The sequence below is a fragment of the Tympanuchus pallidicinctus genome, unplaced genomic scaffold, assembly GCF_026119805.1.
Source record: "Tympanuchus pallidicinctus isolate F22 unplaced genomic scaffold, pur_lepc_1.0 scaffold3, whole genome shotgun sequence".
Lineage (NCBI taxonomy): Eukaryota > Metazoa > Chordata > Aves > Galliformes > Phasianidae > Tympanuchus > Tympanuchus pallidicinctus.
Genome location: NW_026294747.1, coordinates 91125379 through 91141588, shown reverse-complemented (window position 1 = coordinate 91141588; position 16210 = coordinate 91125379). Strand labels below are relative to the sequence as shown.

At 35.7% G+C, this 16210-nt stretch overlaps 1 protein-coding gene across 1 annotated transcript in view; it reads left to right on the top strand.

The window, feature by feature from the left end:
• Window positions 1–16210, top strand: part of HIBADH (3-hydroxyisobutyrate dehydrogenase) — an 80941-nt gene that overhangs the window by 26388 nt on the left and 38343 nt on the right. The gene's annotated exons all lie outside the window — the stretch shown is intronic.

Genomic DNA, 16210 nt, shown 5'->3' with positions numbered 1-16210 from the left:
AGTAATTTTTACTGATTGGACAAACATATAATAAAACTGATTTGTGTTTTGTTGTCTGCTTTTGTTTTCTTGTCAATAAGACAAAGGTAAAATTAGTTGTGGAGACAAGTATCAGCAGCTTTCTGAACTGTAGGCCACTGGATCCCACTGAAGCATTCAAGACTTTGTTTGTTTGTGTTTGTTTTTCCTGGCTCCAGATGTTGACAAATTCCTCAGTGTTCCAAATGTTGAATGTTTTACAGACAGCTCATTTCAAATGTTATTAGTTTATTTTTAAATCACAGGCATTAATATTTAATATTTAAAAGCACTGAAGGTTTTGTACTCTGGAAACAGAAGCTTCTTCATGCAGCAGATGTCACAAGGCGTGTTATCACTTCACTATCAAAACTAAGTAATGTGTCACTGATATAATCAAGAAATTTAAGCTATGTGCACTTATGGGATCCCATATCATTAGAAGTAGCTATAGGTGAGCCTGTGACCAAGTACAGCTCTAAAGCTCCAGTGTAGCATAAAACCCTTTAAGCTTCTGGATCTGAGGGTTTTTGGGTTTTTTTTTGTTTTGTTTTGTTGGGTTTTTTTTGTTTTTGTTTTTGTTTTTGTTTTTTTAAGTAGTTCAGCAATAAGGGGATCAGTACATCTAAGAGTATTAATTATTTGGAAATATCCTTCATCCTGAACTACACACAGGATTTGTTGTTTGGTGTCACCTACATCTAAGGATTTATTGTTTTGTTTTTTATATCTAGCCTTGTTGATATGTAATTTAAACCTTGTCAAAGTATAATTTGACACAATGCCTTCTGCTCCTTTTTGCCTTTCTTGGAAATGGGATAGTATGGATTCACAGTTTTATGGTTATTTTCAAAGCAATGTCTCCTGCAAATGTGATTTTGAAGCGGAATCATGTGTGTTGGACAAGTTATGTTTTGTTACTATTGTATTCATGTCTCCTCAGTACAGCAATATTGGATTCATCTTAAAATCCCTCACCTCCTAATTCTATAACTCAAGCAGAAATCATGTCCATTCTTCCCTGATCCTCTGTGTTACGTATTCTGCTGTTTGTAATGAGGTCACACTGGGAATGAGCATTCTTGAGTCTCTGTTACTTGATTCTATAATGACTTGAGTATCTCCTGCATTGGCTCGTGAAATAAAGCACGTTTTCTAATTTCTGAATGTTGCCCTGGATTTCCAGTGATAGAATATACAGCACTTCATGGGAGAAAGACAACTGGAGAAGGTTTATTAGCTGAAGGGTACTTGTCTGTAAGTACCTGGCATAGACTGCAGTTGCAAAAGAAGCAACTAGGAGTGTTTCTTTTATTGGTGTGTGGCTTTAGCATGGAGATTTTACTGTTCCTAATGCTCATGTAGGTTGCTGAAACTATACAACTTTGTCTGCAGCTTTGCCAAGTTTCTAGGAACTATCTACCTAATCATGGTCATTTGCATGTGTTGCTTCAGCTGAATCTTGCATGTTTTTTGCAAATTTTCCCAAGTTGAGGATGCCATTTCTGACAGCTCTATAATGTGTATATGGTAAAATTTGGGATGTGATCTGTTCAGCACTTGATTACTTTGCCTCACACAGTCCCTGTGGAAACCAACAAATGTAAAGGTCAATATGAATGGGAGAGAACTCTGTAGCTTCCAGTGTATTTAACCTGCAGGAAAATCAAGGGTAGGGAGGGTGCAATTTAATTCAGGCATAAAGCCACTGTATTAAGTGTTGCACTCTTGACTTTTTTCTTAAACAAATAGAAGCAAGCAAACTAAGAAAAGGACAGAAGGATTGCCTGATTTTTTTTTTTTTTTTTTTTTTTTGTGCTAATTCTCACGTTTGTGAAACCCTCTGATTAGTATTTAGAAATTACTAATATTGCCTCACATCTAACCTGTGTGCTGTACATCTAGAATAGGAATGACTATTGAAAAGTGCACAAAAAAATATTACAGACTGGTATCCCTGTTTATTCAAATGGGAGATTATTTCTTAAAAATACATCCTGTGACTTGTATGTCCTATAAGCCAGAAGTTACAAGAAGACAATCTGTTGTGTTTGGTGGTAATGGAAGTACTGTCACGAGATAAAAGGAACTGCTGCCTCTTCTAAAAGTAATTTCTATTATTACACTAATGCAGTGTAATCATAACTTCCTATAAATTATATATGCTAAGTATAAATTACGGTGTTTTAGCTATTAATAATATTTGAATGTTTCACATTATTATGCAAGCGATTAATGTTCTTATTACATTGACTCCAAGTGCAGTTGATCAGCCAGCAATTTCTTACTGTGAGCTTCTTCATTGGTAGAAATGCGAGATTAATTTTCTGGATTTTCTGTTGTTTTCCCTAGCATTGTGGTATCTTTTAGAGTTCTTAGTATTGTAGAAAAACAAATAAGGATTTAATTGCATTTCTGTTCTCAGTACTAAGCCAGATACTTGGCAGACTACTGTCTTCAGTGTTTCTTTTCTCTGCCTTGCAGTGACCTCAACTTGACCTAAAATTAATACTTTCTGTAGGAATTGCAATGGCTCAGGCTCGGAAGGGTTCTTGTCTGTCACTTTGTGGTTGCTCTGTGTGTGTGCATGTGTTTAAATTGCCTGCGCTTTTAGTTCCTAACAAGATGGAAAAACTAATTACACATTTTAATGCAATTTGCATTAAACTGCTTCCTTATACTTAGAGTAGCTGTGCAGACATTTAGATAACATCTTTTCCTTTTTAAATAATATATGTTTGAAATACAGTAGCTTTCAGATATCTGTCAGTCTGTCTGTTTTAAATCCATTGAAGATACTAATCATAATTCATGTTCCCTCATTCTTTCCACATTTAGGAGTGTTACCTGGGTTTGGAATAGCCAGCTGTCTCAAACACTATCTGCATTTTTAAAGGAATAAGAAGTCTTGGCAGACACTGGAACAATTAATTGCCTTTTTCAGCCAAGTCAGGTTAGGAAAGTATTTCTGGGGGAGGGGGTTGGGTGGGAGGAGAATACAACCTTCTGGCTTCAAGTTTGACTTCCATTAACCCTTTAGGCATGGTAGACTTTCTGCTAAGGTTCTCTGTCTTTGACAATTGTGAAATTGATTTCTTAACTAAAAGATTCTAAACCTTTATATATAAGACCAATGGGTTTTATCTGGGGAAGATGTCGGAGATGAGATGACAAGTGCTGAATCTAATTCATGATGGATTTAAAAATCTCTGAATTGAAATAAGCACTAGAATTCTCTACTAAGGAATTGTAACCTCCTCCTGTATTATATAAGCTTTTAGAACAGAAGGAAGGTGTTGCCTGAGACACTGGATCATGTTATCTTCCTCTTCTGTTAGGACAAAGTATTTCCATGTTGAATTTGCTCATTACCTTCAACACCTTGGCTTAGCCACCAGTGCCTAGTTAAAATTTAATTTCTACCTCCATGTTTTTGCTTGTTTTCATTGTAAAACCAGAACAAATGCTAAATATAGTGTTCTAAATATAGCGTTCTAATTACATATGAATTAGCATTCCTGAGATGTTTTGTTAGAAGTGTCAGAAATGTTACGCAGTCTGCTTTTTCACAATTCTGTGCATCTTTTGGTGCCAGGGAATCAATTTATGGCAAAGAATTTCCAAAGGAGTTTGTTTTAACACCTGGATGCTCCTGTGCAAAAGGCTGTTTGTTTGTTTGTTTCAATTGTCTTTTATGGAATAAACTACTAGTAGCTTAGACTGGAAACTGTGAAGTTAAACTTTTTGGAATCATTACTGCCCAAAGTGGGAATATAAACCATATTGAACAAAATTTATTTAGTCTATTAAAAAGTCAGCCTAAAACTACTTTTAATTAGTTTACACTATTACATCACTTCTAGTGGGGAGTAGAACTTGTGCAGAGTAAAAGGAGCTCTATCAGGTGAGTTGACTGTGGCCCATATGGGGCTTTAAGATAATGATGAGTTTAAATTTCCTCTTAGAGCTAAGTGAGAATAAAACTGGAGGCAATAAATACTCTTGGCCAAGGCCATTAAATGAAAAAGCTGGGAATTCTCCAGCTCTTGACTTAAATTGTTTGTTTATCAGCTGGCGCCTAGTCTGGAGTCAAGAGCTGGAGATTTCTATCTGTGACAGAACTTTGAAACTCTTGCAGGACACTTTCATTTTAACTTAAGGTAACTTGAGTTTATAGCTTTGGCTTTAAAGATTACTAATGATTTACTCATTTCCTTACCATTTAACCAGAGAGGACTTTTTCCCAGGAAGGAATCTGTGTTTATTTAGGGCCTTTGTCTGCGGAGGGATTAAAAGGCAGCCCACCAGCATTGTGAACTTGATGGTAATAAAAGGTCACCAACACACACCATAAAAAAGTTCTTACTATGGAATTAATTATACAGTGTAATTTTACAAAGCATTTCAGTAACCCTCCTTTTAGACTTCTGCTGCATCTGATTTTTCCTCAAATGGGGAAGAATTCAATTTTAATGGTTGTGTGAATTAGGCTGTATGTGTACAGTGTAATACATTCATCAGCAAGTTCAACTCATTATTTAAAACAACTGTAAAATCCTAGCTGGTTAGATTTGAACACTATAAAGCTTTAAAACTTAAATAAAACACTGCAACAGAAGCAATACAATAAAGGAAAAAAGACTAGTTAGCTAAGAAATGCAAATAATTAACTTAAACATTGTTGCCATGTTTGGTATTTTTATAGAATATTGCATATTTTCCAAACCATTAAGCTCTGTTCACACAGAATCCTGGTATGTTTTCTAAGCCACCAGGTGGCATTGTAGCCTAGCCTGCTCACCATGAGCACTGGATAATTTATGAAAACTTTGGTACAGAATACAGTTCTCCCCTTCACTCCATTTATTTATTTTCTCTAGGTTTTAGGGCTTAATTTATAATATATGATCATTATTATTACTTTAAACAGTAGTGGTGCTACATTTTGTTTACAAACATTAAGAAGTATTAAAACTGCCATACCAGAGTATTTACTCTTTGGTAAGGCAATAACAACAGAGCTGTATTCCTGTTTAAGTTAATGAATGAACTTAGATTTGTCTGCTGGGATGCTCACAGTGATTTCTTAAAAGCTGTGGAGTGCAGAGACATAAGAGTATATGTAGAGGAATCCATATGGTTTCTTGTATCGAGTGTAAAGGTATCTTGATATCTCCAAAATGAAATTAAGAAAAGCAAATTTATGAAATTGTTTTTGAATCTTCTTTTGCCTTACAAATGCTTTTTAGGTTCTATTTAATCATACCCTCCATACTGCTTTAGAAACAGATAAAAGAAAGCACACGGCCCTTACAAAAAACTGGGAAATCATCTTTCATCACTTAACTAAATTATTACATGCTTACTAACATGTGTCATGTGGCCTGTTTGACAAATTTAATACAATAGCGTAGTCAAAAGTGTAATAAATCCCTAGTCTGCGTAAGAGGGACTTTTTTTTTTTCCCATTCCTGTATTTTTTGAATGTGTACTTTAATGCTTTCAGCCTAAATGCTATTGCAGTAATTTACCTGCAGTTTTACTAAGTGCCACTCCTCTTGTGCTATTGCCCTTTTTCTTAGTGCACTTAATGGACACAGCCCATTTTAAGAAATGTATGTTTTCAAATTAAGTGTCTCTGACCTCCCACCTTGTTCAAGTCCAAATATACGTGTTTTGCCTTAGTCTGAATGTCTGAGATGCAGCATAATGAAAATACTAAAAATCCAGATACTAAGAGAATAAGAAAAAAAGATGATCATTCAGGTAATGCTTTAAGCAAATAAGTCTTTAAAAGTAGCATTGATCTGTGCCCTAAGAGGAGTAGTAGTAGAATAGGTAATTGAGGCTTTTGACCCTGGATATTAAACTTTTAAACTTGATACAACAGTCTGCTTTTAAGCTTTGTTGTATACTGATATTGCTACTTACTTAACATCAAAAAGCTGTGGTACTTTGCCTTTATAGATTGTGCCTGTGTTCTGGAATTGCCTCCTGCTGTCCTTGAACTGTTTCTTGGTTTAACGTGTTAGATTTTCTCATCAAAGCTTTTAAGCACAATGTTTAGTTAACACTTGCTCTATCAAATCTGATACAGTAGACTGTTTTGGAATAAAACTGTTCTTTTCATTAACAAACACGATAGCTTGACAGGCCTCTTTCCCAGCACATCATGCTTTCCTCGAGTAATGATATGCACATGCAGATTTTACGTTGCATGTAATCTTTATATTTGCCCAGTTTGCAGTCATTGCTCTAGGACTAGAGTAAATGACTGTTTTTTGCCAAGATTCCAAAAGTAAACTGGCCTCATTAAAAATAATGGTTGCTGAGGAAAGAATCTCTGCAACTTGGAGTGTTTTTCTTATAGACCTGTTTAATCATAACACAGTTTTGATTCTGCGTCTGCCAGCTCAGTCTGGTGTGACACCACTGCTACTGGGAGCAATAATGAGAATCATAGAGCAGGAATGTCTGGATTACAGGAAGAAACAATATGGGTATATTTTAAGATCCACTGCGCTGAGTTAGCATGATTAAAAAAAATGGGGATTGGGAGAGGAACGAACTAATAAAATGCATTTGAACGTCTTCAGAAAAGAGATTTCTCTTTGACTTTTCACTTGATGTAAGTAATGCGTGTATGCATATTGAGTCAAAAAGGTGCTAATGTTGTGTATTGCTTTGCCCGTTTTTGAAGTGTTTTGATATAACATTTTAAATTAGAAAATTCAATAAAAGCATATAATGGGGATGTTTAATTACTGTCATCAGTTACACCAACCACCCTTTTAGAGTGGCTGGATTTTATAGTATTTGTATACTTACTGCTTTAAACTTTACAAGAATTAGTTTTTATGTAGACAGTTCTGATATTTTTTTTTTCTTTCTGTTTGTAAAAGTTTTTAGCTTTTGGGTCAGTAAAAATGGAAATGCTTAAGCATGCAACATGTGGTCCTTAGAAAATATGAAAAGTGTTTGCATACTTTATTGTCAGAAGTGGAATTTTATAAGATAACGTGTGTGTGTGTGTATACATATATAAAGGTTGTGTCTGTGCGTATGATTTTTTTGCAGTTGATGATCCCAGTGATGTTTTTTCTACCCCTACATGAATTTCAAAAATTACAGAAAGGTCTTTTCTTAGGGGAATAAAAAAATTCTGCACACTGCCAAGGACTGTTAGATCCATAACAGATGCACTGGGATCCCACTACTAAAATAAAACAAAATCTAATTATCTTTTTTAGCCCGACATTGGTTAGTGGAAAATGCAGATATCACATTAATGGTACCACGTTAAATTTCTAACCTGTGGTTAATACTCCTGCTGATATGTGCTTAGAAATAAATGTAGAGAACAAAATTACTGCTACTTGTGTAGAAAACACCCTCCAGCTTTTACAGCAGATGCCCAAGACCATTGGCTTCACCTTTTTTAGGATTAGAGAGTCATAATTTTGCAAACCAGGTATAAAACAGATCAGTAAACTGATGATAAGGTAAGAGCTAAGAAGCTTTCACCAGTTCCAGAAATGAAATCTGCAGAACATGCTTTTAAAGCAGGATTCACAGCTGACATTGGTTGTATAATGGAGTATTACTGAAAATAGTTACCAACACTATCCTGATGTAAGTCCTGTTACAACCTTTCTACTGCACTTAAATTGTTCTGCATCTTTGTTCAGGGCTGTACCTGGCTGGGCACACTGTGGTGAGACTGCAGATCTTATTCCTCTTGGGACAATGAATAACTATAATAAGAAAATCTCAGCTATGTAGTTCTTGGAAATGTATTGTTTTTCTTTATCTAGTACAAATGGTTAGATGACTGCTGTCACAAATAAATGGAAGGGTTCACAGGGAAAGGAATGGATTGCATCACAGAACAGGATGTTATCAACCTGTTCAGCATCCAAGTACTAATTTAATTTTACAGTGCAAAAGCAGTAATATTCTCCTAGGCAACAGGCAAAGGGTTTCCTCTCTGAAGGAACAATATACATTCTGGAAGAACAAGCATTTCTGTCTTTTATGGGTTTGTAAACAATCTTGCTCATATAAGCACTTTTGTACTTTTTGTTTTCTTAAAAATAAAATACCAATTAGGGTGACAACTGGTTTAAAAAAAAATGGTTCAGGCTTTAAGTATATCATTTTGTGTTCCCATTTGACTCTTTTTAATGATGTCAGAAATAATATTTAAAGCTAGTAGTAGTGCTCGTAAACTGTTTAAAGTTCTCACCTATGAACTGTATTTTTTTAGGTGTTGGCATATGTAGGGCAAGTTAAATAGTATGCATGTGTGCATTTATATCCCTGTTCTTTTCTCTTATCTTACATTGCCCTACCATACACATCAGAAATGAGCCCATAAAATGAATAACAAAAAGTGTAAAATTTCCTTACAACAACAGCAACCCAAAATAACAATTTTATAATGCCAATGAGGTAGCTGACTGTGTGCATTACTGAGTAATAAGATGTTCTCTGTGTTTACTGCATTCAGCCTTCCACACAAATATGTATTGAAGCCATAAAATGACAGTAATTGTGGTAGTGTGCACCTTATTTTCTTGCTGGATTATTTCTGCTACATTAATGATTATCCAGTGAATTAATTTTTGCTGCAACTATAAATGTTTACAGAAAGGAGAATGGATAGATTTTCAGTTTGACAGTAACTTAATCGTGTTGTGATCTCAATTGTTGTGTCCATGCACAATCTTTTGATGTTTAAAATTTACAACACTGCAATGCCTCGCAGTACTGAGAGGACTTTGTAATTATTTATATATAAATAACATATATATAAAGTGTTATGAAAAATGCAGATAAGTGTGATTAGACATTGGAAAAATGCCTATGACATTGCTTTATTATAAGCCCTTTGTTCCACGTAATGCATTGAATGAGGGATATTTGTGTTCTCAGCATATTATCAGTGTTTCACCAGTAAAAATGGAGAGGCAAGTAAAAGGTTGGATTTTCTGGAGAAATCGTAGGGGAAGGATAAATAAGATCAGCCTAGCTGTCCAAGAGGCTTTAAGTTAGCCTAAAATTTTCTTGTTTGGGTGTGACATCATCTGTAGAATTGTTCTTAGCATATCTAACAGTGATCCAGTGATGTGTTGGACTTAATATTTGTGTTACCCAACTAGTTCTAAACCAGGCTTTGGGATGTGTGTGGGATCCAGAATTAGGACAAGTTGATACGTGAACCCACAACTTCTCTGAGCACGTGATTTTCACTGCATTGGAGTGAACAAAGAGATTGAGTCACAAATTTGCTGGATTGTCTTTGTCTTGAATAGGTATTGACAAATACTAAAGGAAAGGTAACAAATAGATCTCTTTCAAAGTGTGCAGCCTGCAAGAAACTGCTGGCATATTTAGTCAATCGCATCTGTAGATGCTCCTGTGAAAATTTAAATTAAAAAAAAAAAAAGTGGGATAGCTATAAAAAAAAAAAAAAAAAAAAGCCCATAACAAAGGAGTTATTCTCTGTGTTGTTTGGGGTTTTTTTTTTTGTTGTTGTTGTTTTTAAAGTGGGTTATCATATCACACGATATGAAGCTTCCATTCTTTTGAGTTTTGTGTGTCTGTGCACACTGGAATTAATAAGACCTGGGAATTCTGTGAGAGTAGAAGCCTAATAATTATCTCTTTGCTGTCAGAGAGCTGGTCTAGTTGATGCTTAGTTTTTGCAATATGTAATGTCAAGGTTCTATACCAGTAATTAGTACCAACACTTCCCACATACTGAATTTATGGCACTGTGACCACATTTTTACATATGTTGAGGGGATACTTCAGTAACCCTCTCAACATGAGGATATTAAGAACTATGGTATATTATCTTTCCCTGGAAATTTAGTTTGCTGCTTTCTTTTCTTTTTTCTGTCTGACAGCAAACATAATGAGATCAAATTGTATTATGCTGTACTGCCTTTCACTTAATTATACATTGCATTTAAGAGTAAGCACCTTGCTGTTCTGCCAGAGTAATGCTGAGCTGTTTAATACATTTTTTTTTAAGATCTTTTAAACTGTTAGAAGATATTAAGTGGCCAGATAAAGCAAAAATACTGCCCTGGAGGACTGCCATGTAAGTTATTGCTATCCTATCTCTGATGGTATTCTAGGAATGGATGAACAAAGGAATAACTTTTTTCATGAACTGGCACGTGAGTATTAGATGCAAGCTAGATAAAAGTAATATTTTAAATTAAAAAAAAAAAAAAAAAAAATAGAAGGTACCTGGGAGCACTTCTAATAGTAGGATCCCAGAAACTGAAAACTGATCATTTAACTGAGCTAAAGGTAAAACATAAGAGCCAATTCTGAAAAATGTCTGGCATAATTTATCAACAGAGACACTGTCTGCAGAAGGCATGTATGCATTACTAGTCTTATCAGCAATACCGATATATTTTGCTACAGGTCAAATAGTCAAGCCCTTTTCTGACTATAAACACTACATGGGCACATAATTACTTAGCTTTTAAACTTCAGTGTTACAGACCTTCCTTTTCTGTCTGTTGCCATAATAACTGAGCTGTTTCTAGTTAGTTTTAAAGCAGAAAATACATTAGCTGTCTACGTTTTAAGCTCTAGCTTATAAAGATTCTTATTTACATGTGGGGGAAACCACACAATCTGTTTTAGCTCAGAATGTATTGTAAATAGTGTATCACTTGATACACTTCTTTCTTTTTGTTTTCACATGATTGACATCCATGATCTTAGAGCAACTGCTATACATTTTCTCTATTTTGTGTGTATACATCTAGTATTGGTGAACTGCAGTGGTATTTGCTGGGAGCTTTATTTACCAAAGGGAACAAATGTCTTATGGTTAGCTAGGTCCACAATAGGAACATCTCCAGAAAAATAGTAAGGATTGTGAAATCAGCTCAGTTCAGTGGGGAACTAATGTACTGGGGTCCTATAAGAATATGCTTCTACATAAACTATTACAGAGGTGATGCTATGTATTTTGGTATCGGTTGAAGTTCATGCATTGTGCTGTGTGGTGGGATTTTTTTTTCCATGGCTCTTCTAGACGTTGTTCATTCTCCTTCACCTTGTTCCTGTGTAGTGGAAATTCTTGCCTGATTTGTATCAGCACTGTCTTATTACAGTGTGACCAAAGCCTGATGGATAGACGGATTTCTAGCTAGCCATGCATTAGGTGCGTATAATCCGCTGCCAGAGGTCTAGCAGAATTTTGTAGGTCTGGTATTCTCCTTTATTTGTCCCTTTCACTACCCTGATAACACAGAGTGCAAGTTCTTCAAGTCATTTCCACAGTTCGATGTCTATTAATACTTTTTGGTAGTGGCATTTATTTTCAGTCAGCTGTTTTTTGAGTACTGATGCTGACTTGAGAATGATTGGTGATTGTTAAGAATAAATACAAAGATGTAGTTCTGAACTTTCCTTCACGTATTCCTGGTGCTTCAGCCCATGTGTTTTCATTGACTTTCCCAATGACTTCCTAGAGATCATAAAAATAGTTGTGTGAGAGCTTGAGAGAGTGACATTTAACATGTTATGTAAATGGCCAGTACCTTTTTCAGTGAAAGGGCCAAAACACAGGAGATAAGGATGAAACTCGTGGACCATCTCCAACTGCAGATAAAATACAGATCATAGAGGAGTTTTTTCATACCTTGTGATGAAAAGAACTGATATCTGACTGGTTTGGTGACATCAATACATCTTGTTCTCATGGGAAATAATCTCCCAAACAGATCTGTAGGAAGGAGTTTATATGCCTCTTCAGTTTAATATAGTCAATGGTATGCATAGATGCAGAGATTCTTTCCAGTAAAGAAAACTTTGCTGTAGGGGTTTGAAACGTACTGGAGAAATATTGCCTGGGTGAACACAGTGACTCACTGGAGTGATGAACCTCACGAAATATTTCTCCTGACATACTCTTTAGTTCTGGTACCTGACATTTAGCATCACTTCCAAAATAACTAGGACACAAGCACCCTGCTTTGTGTAAACTAATACAATTTTACTGTAGGAGCTGAGGTGGCTGTATTGATGTTCATCTACTGCCTTCTCTGGCTGGGGAGATGTTTATGGAAATGCTCCTGTTGTATCCTCTTTTGGCAATATCTCTACATCATTACCAAGACCAGCACTATCAATTTAAGTCATTATGCATAAGAGATACAATTCAGTATGCAGGCAGATTTGTAATGTTGCTATTGATAAGGAAAGGAAGAAAGTAATTAAATATGTCTATTCCCATCTCTGTCCTTTCTAAGAGCGTGAGAGAGTATTTGTTCTAGTGATTATCATCCACTTGCACTTGTTGCAATTAGCAGAGTATCCAGAGTGGCTGTGGGATGCCTGGCCAGAGCATCTATAATTTTTATTAGATCCCTCAGCTATTGCAACGAGAGTAGAGTCTTAACCAACATAGTCAAGAGAAGAGTTACAAGACAAGAAGAAGGACTTGACTGTTCTAGTGAAAGGAGTGCTATCAGACCACCACTGTGATGGACATTCTCTGGTAGGGGCTTGGGGAGAACTGCAGGAGGCTGGCACAAGATTTGTTGCATGGTACTGCTGTCCTGAATCTGTGACCCCTGGTTTGTGTTTTCTGCAGAACTTCAAAAGGGAGCGTATTAAGTGGCAATAAATTTAATACAATGCTTCCTGCTTTGAAGCTAAGATGAGCCTGTTGTAGAACTTCATTTTGCTTGGGAACTGATGCAGCAGGCTGTACCCCATAGTAAAGTGGAAGCAGCTAGAGTAGAAAAACTGATCGTAACAGTGACAAAGCAAATTGCAAAGAAGCCATTCAAGGTACCAGAAGGAAGCTTTCTTTATCTAGGATGATTGAAAACTGTGACTAAAATGTTCCTGCCTGTCACTCCACAAGATTAAATTCTCTGATCCACCTTCTTTTTTCTTTTTTCTATTAGGTTATCTTATCTGTGGCATAGCTATCACCTTGACAGTTTAATTGTGTGTGTCTCTTGACCTCATTAATGATAGCTCTCCATTGGCCCACTCTTCCTTGCTTTGACCAGGTGGCCATATGGCTTCATTTTAACTTCCTCTAGTGAAATATTTCAAGTGAACATTCTTCTCCCAGGCAAGAAAGACTTCCTATACAATGAATTTCACTGTGGATCTCTAGTTGTTATTTGAGGCTCCTGGATGACAGTACTTTCCTTCTCCCTGTTTCCTTTTTGCAAAACTACTTAAAGCCATCTCTGGATGTTTATCTCCTGACTCATAGGTTTTGTGACTTAAAACTTGGTGAGATCTTACCATGATGTCATAACTTCTTTTCTACAGTTCATCAAAGTACAGTAGCAGGTACTAGACACGGTGAGGGAACTTGGAGTTTATTTTGTCATAAAGAAAAGATGGCTTGGCATGACTGAGAATATACCAGTAATGGTTCACTTAAACCTTCTGACATAATTCTGTCCATTAAATGGTTGAAATTTAGATCTCAAATATTAATCCATTTTGCCAAAGTAAACTTGCCAAGGAAAATGAGGCTTTTAGCACAGACAAGAAAAACAAATGCCAAATCCAAATTTCTTAGATTTGGTTAGCATAAGCTTATTTCATATGTGACCCCAGAGATGCTGCTTGAGGGATTTGTTGTTCCAGAGAACATAGTCGAAATGGAGAGTAGCATTTATGATTGGCATTGGCCTCATAATTGAGTAACACATCATTTCTCCTTTCTTCATCAAGGTAGTAACTATAATTTTTGCTATCAGGAGTGCTCTTGTGTTTCCATTGTGTCTGATCTTCTTTACTTTGTGACTTGAACAGAACTAGGATTTTCTCAAGGTAATTTTTCTGAAGTTGTTGGATGACTGTGTTACTGATGGTAGAATAAAATTGTACTTAGATGTCAGACTGTTTTACTGCATAAATACCTAAGTTAACTGTAAAAAGGAGTGGGAACTTTGTTGAGTTGATTATACATTCAGTGTATGTTAACTTGTTTTGTAGTTGGCTTGCTTATCTGACGTAAGTGTAGAAGTTGCTGTACATATGCATGGAACTCTAATGAAGGGACACTGACACAAGGTTGTAAACTGGAAAATAATTCAATATGATTATGGAGTCTCTATTACCTGTTCTTGATGGTATTTAAATGTGAAACTGAAAAGGCAGTCCTGAAAGAAGTCTGTGTACAAAGTAGATTTGTTTATTTCTTGCCCAGAATTTCTTTAACAAAGGAGTGAAACAGTTTCAGTGATGCAATATCATCATGTCAGATTACACAAATGGAAGTCTGGGATACAAACGGTCAAGTTCAGAATTTCACCAGGCAGATCTCCATTACTGTAGTGCATTTTTAAGAAATATTTACTACTGTAATACAATCATTATCCTCAGATAATATTTCAGTAGTAAATGTTCTACTCGTGTATTAGTCTTTTTAAATGTTTGCTTTATATAGGTGGAATGGAGGGTAAATATCAAGTTTTGTGGAGAAAAGTACAGTGGGGAAAAAAACAACCTTTCCCTGGGTTTTTCACCTAATGATAGGAGAAGCAACACCTGATTGCTTCACAAAATCAAAAAGTTGTATATTTTGGAAGGTTAGCCTTGTAACATTTGTTTTTGTCGTCTGAACTGCATAATCCAAAGAATTTTATCGCCACCACTTCACAGGTCCCTCCATTAGACTGCATCCTTGCCTGTGTCTGCAATTTTTTTTCTTTTGAAAATCTCAGGTCTGCAGTTGACTTTTTGACAAGTTCTGTGAAATGTTGGAAAGTGTTTATTATATATTCTTTTCATTCATCACATATGTTAAAAAATTGCAGATTAACTATATTTGTTCTTTTGTTTTGTTTTTTTAGTGCGAGTTAGATGGAAGCTTGCTATATGGAAATAACAGCTCCCATCTGTTTTGGAATAAATTAGTTGTCATAGTGTCTTTACAAGGTGAACACTTGTCATAGACATCCTTCTGTTTCTGACTTGATTATATTTCTGACTTGACCACTTCAGCTTTCAGAGAACTTGAAAATTGCTGAAGAATGACCTTACAGACTCCATTATTAATCTCACGTACATAAAGGAATGGTTTTCAAAGAAAACATTCAGAACTCTGCTCATAATTAACTAAGGCTAGGAAAGAATGTGTTCTGCTTTTTCTTTCTCTTTTGGTTTGTATTGTGATAGAAATGGATAACGCTTTGCAGCAGAGTTGAGCCAGATTGTCTAATATTTTGTACCAAATGAAATACTAAAAATACTTGCATTCAGGTCACACGCATATATTCTATTCTTCTAGACCCACTGGAAGTCTGCTTTTAGTATAGTATTTGTGAATTGCATCTATTCTTAATTCGTTTACGAGAATAGTGTTCAAGAAGAAGTGTGGTAGTTGCTAGGAATGTGGGAGACTGCAGATGCCCAACAGCTGTTGTTGAAAGGATCACAACACCAAGCAGAAATCAGCTTCAATACAAATGGTCTCTTATCTCACAACACTGTCTCAGTGAGCCCAGGAAAAAAAAAACTCGGCTACCAGCAGTAACATGGTAGGTGTTGAAGGGATGAGTACTCAAATAGAATTGTTTAAAAACAAACAAACAACAAAAAAAAAACCCTTTTTTTGGCAGCTTGGATGAGTAGAAAAGTCTGGCTAGACAGGAAGGTTACTCTTTTTAACCCTTTAAAATGCCCCTTAATTATTGGCAGTGACCCTAGGTGAACTAATTCTGATCTAGAGAGAGATTTCTCTAATCTCTTTAAGATCTGTTTCTGTTTTCAGAATAGGAAAACTACAGCTGTCTTAACCTTCATTTCTGCTCTGTGCCTTTTGACACCTGCTGCCACTGAGTCTAAAAATATTACAATTTCTTTGCCCACAACCCACCATTTAGTAAACTAGTAATGTTGAGGGGGAAAAAATTAAGATAAATCTTTTATAAGTCCCTCAGACTTACTCTGATCATTGGAGAGTGAAAAATAGCAAGATACATTGGCTTTAGGGAGATACGGTGACAAAAGTACATTACATTAAATTGTAAGGCAATAAATTAAGATACGTGATCAAGCAGCATGGAGTAAAATACAGTTCAGTGTTGATATGTACAAACTGGTAATCACTAAGGAAAAAAACACTCGATTAAGTCCTCATTGCTGCCTGATTTTTGAATTAGCTGGGTGCACTTAAGACGTT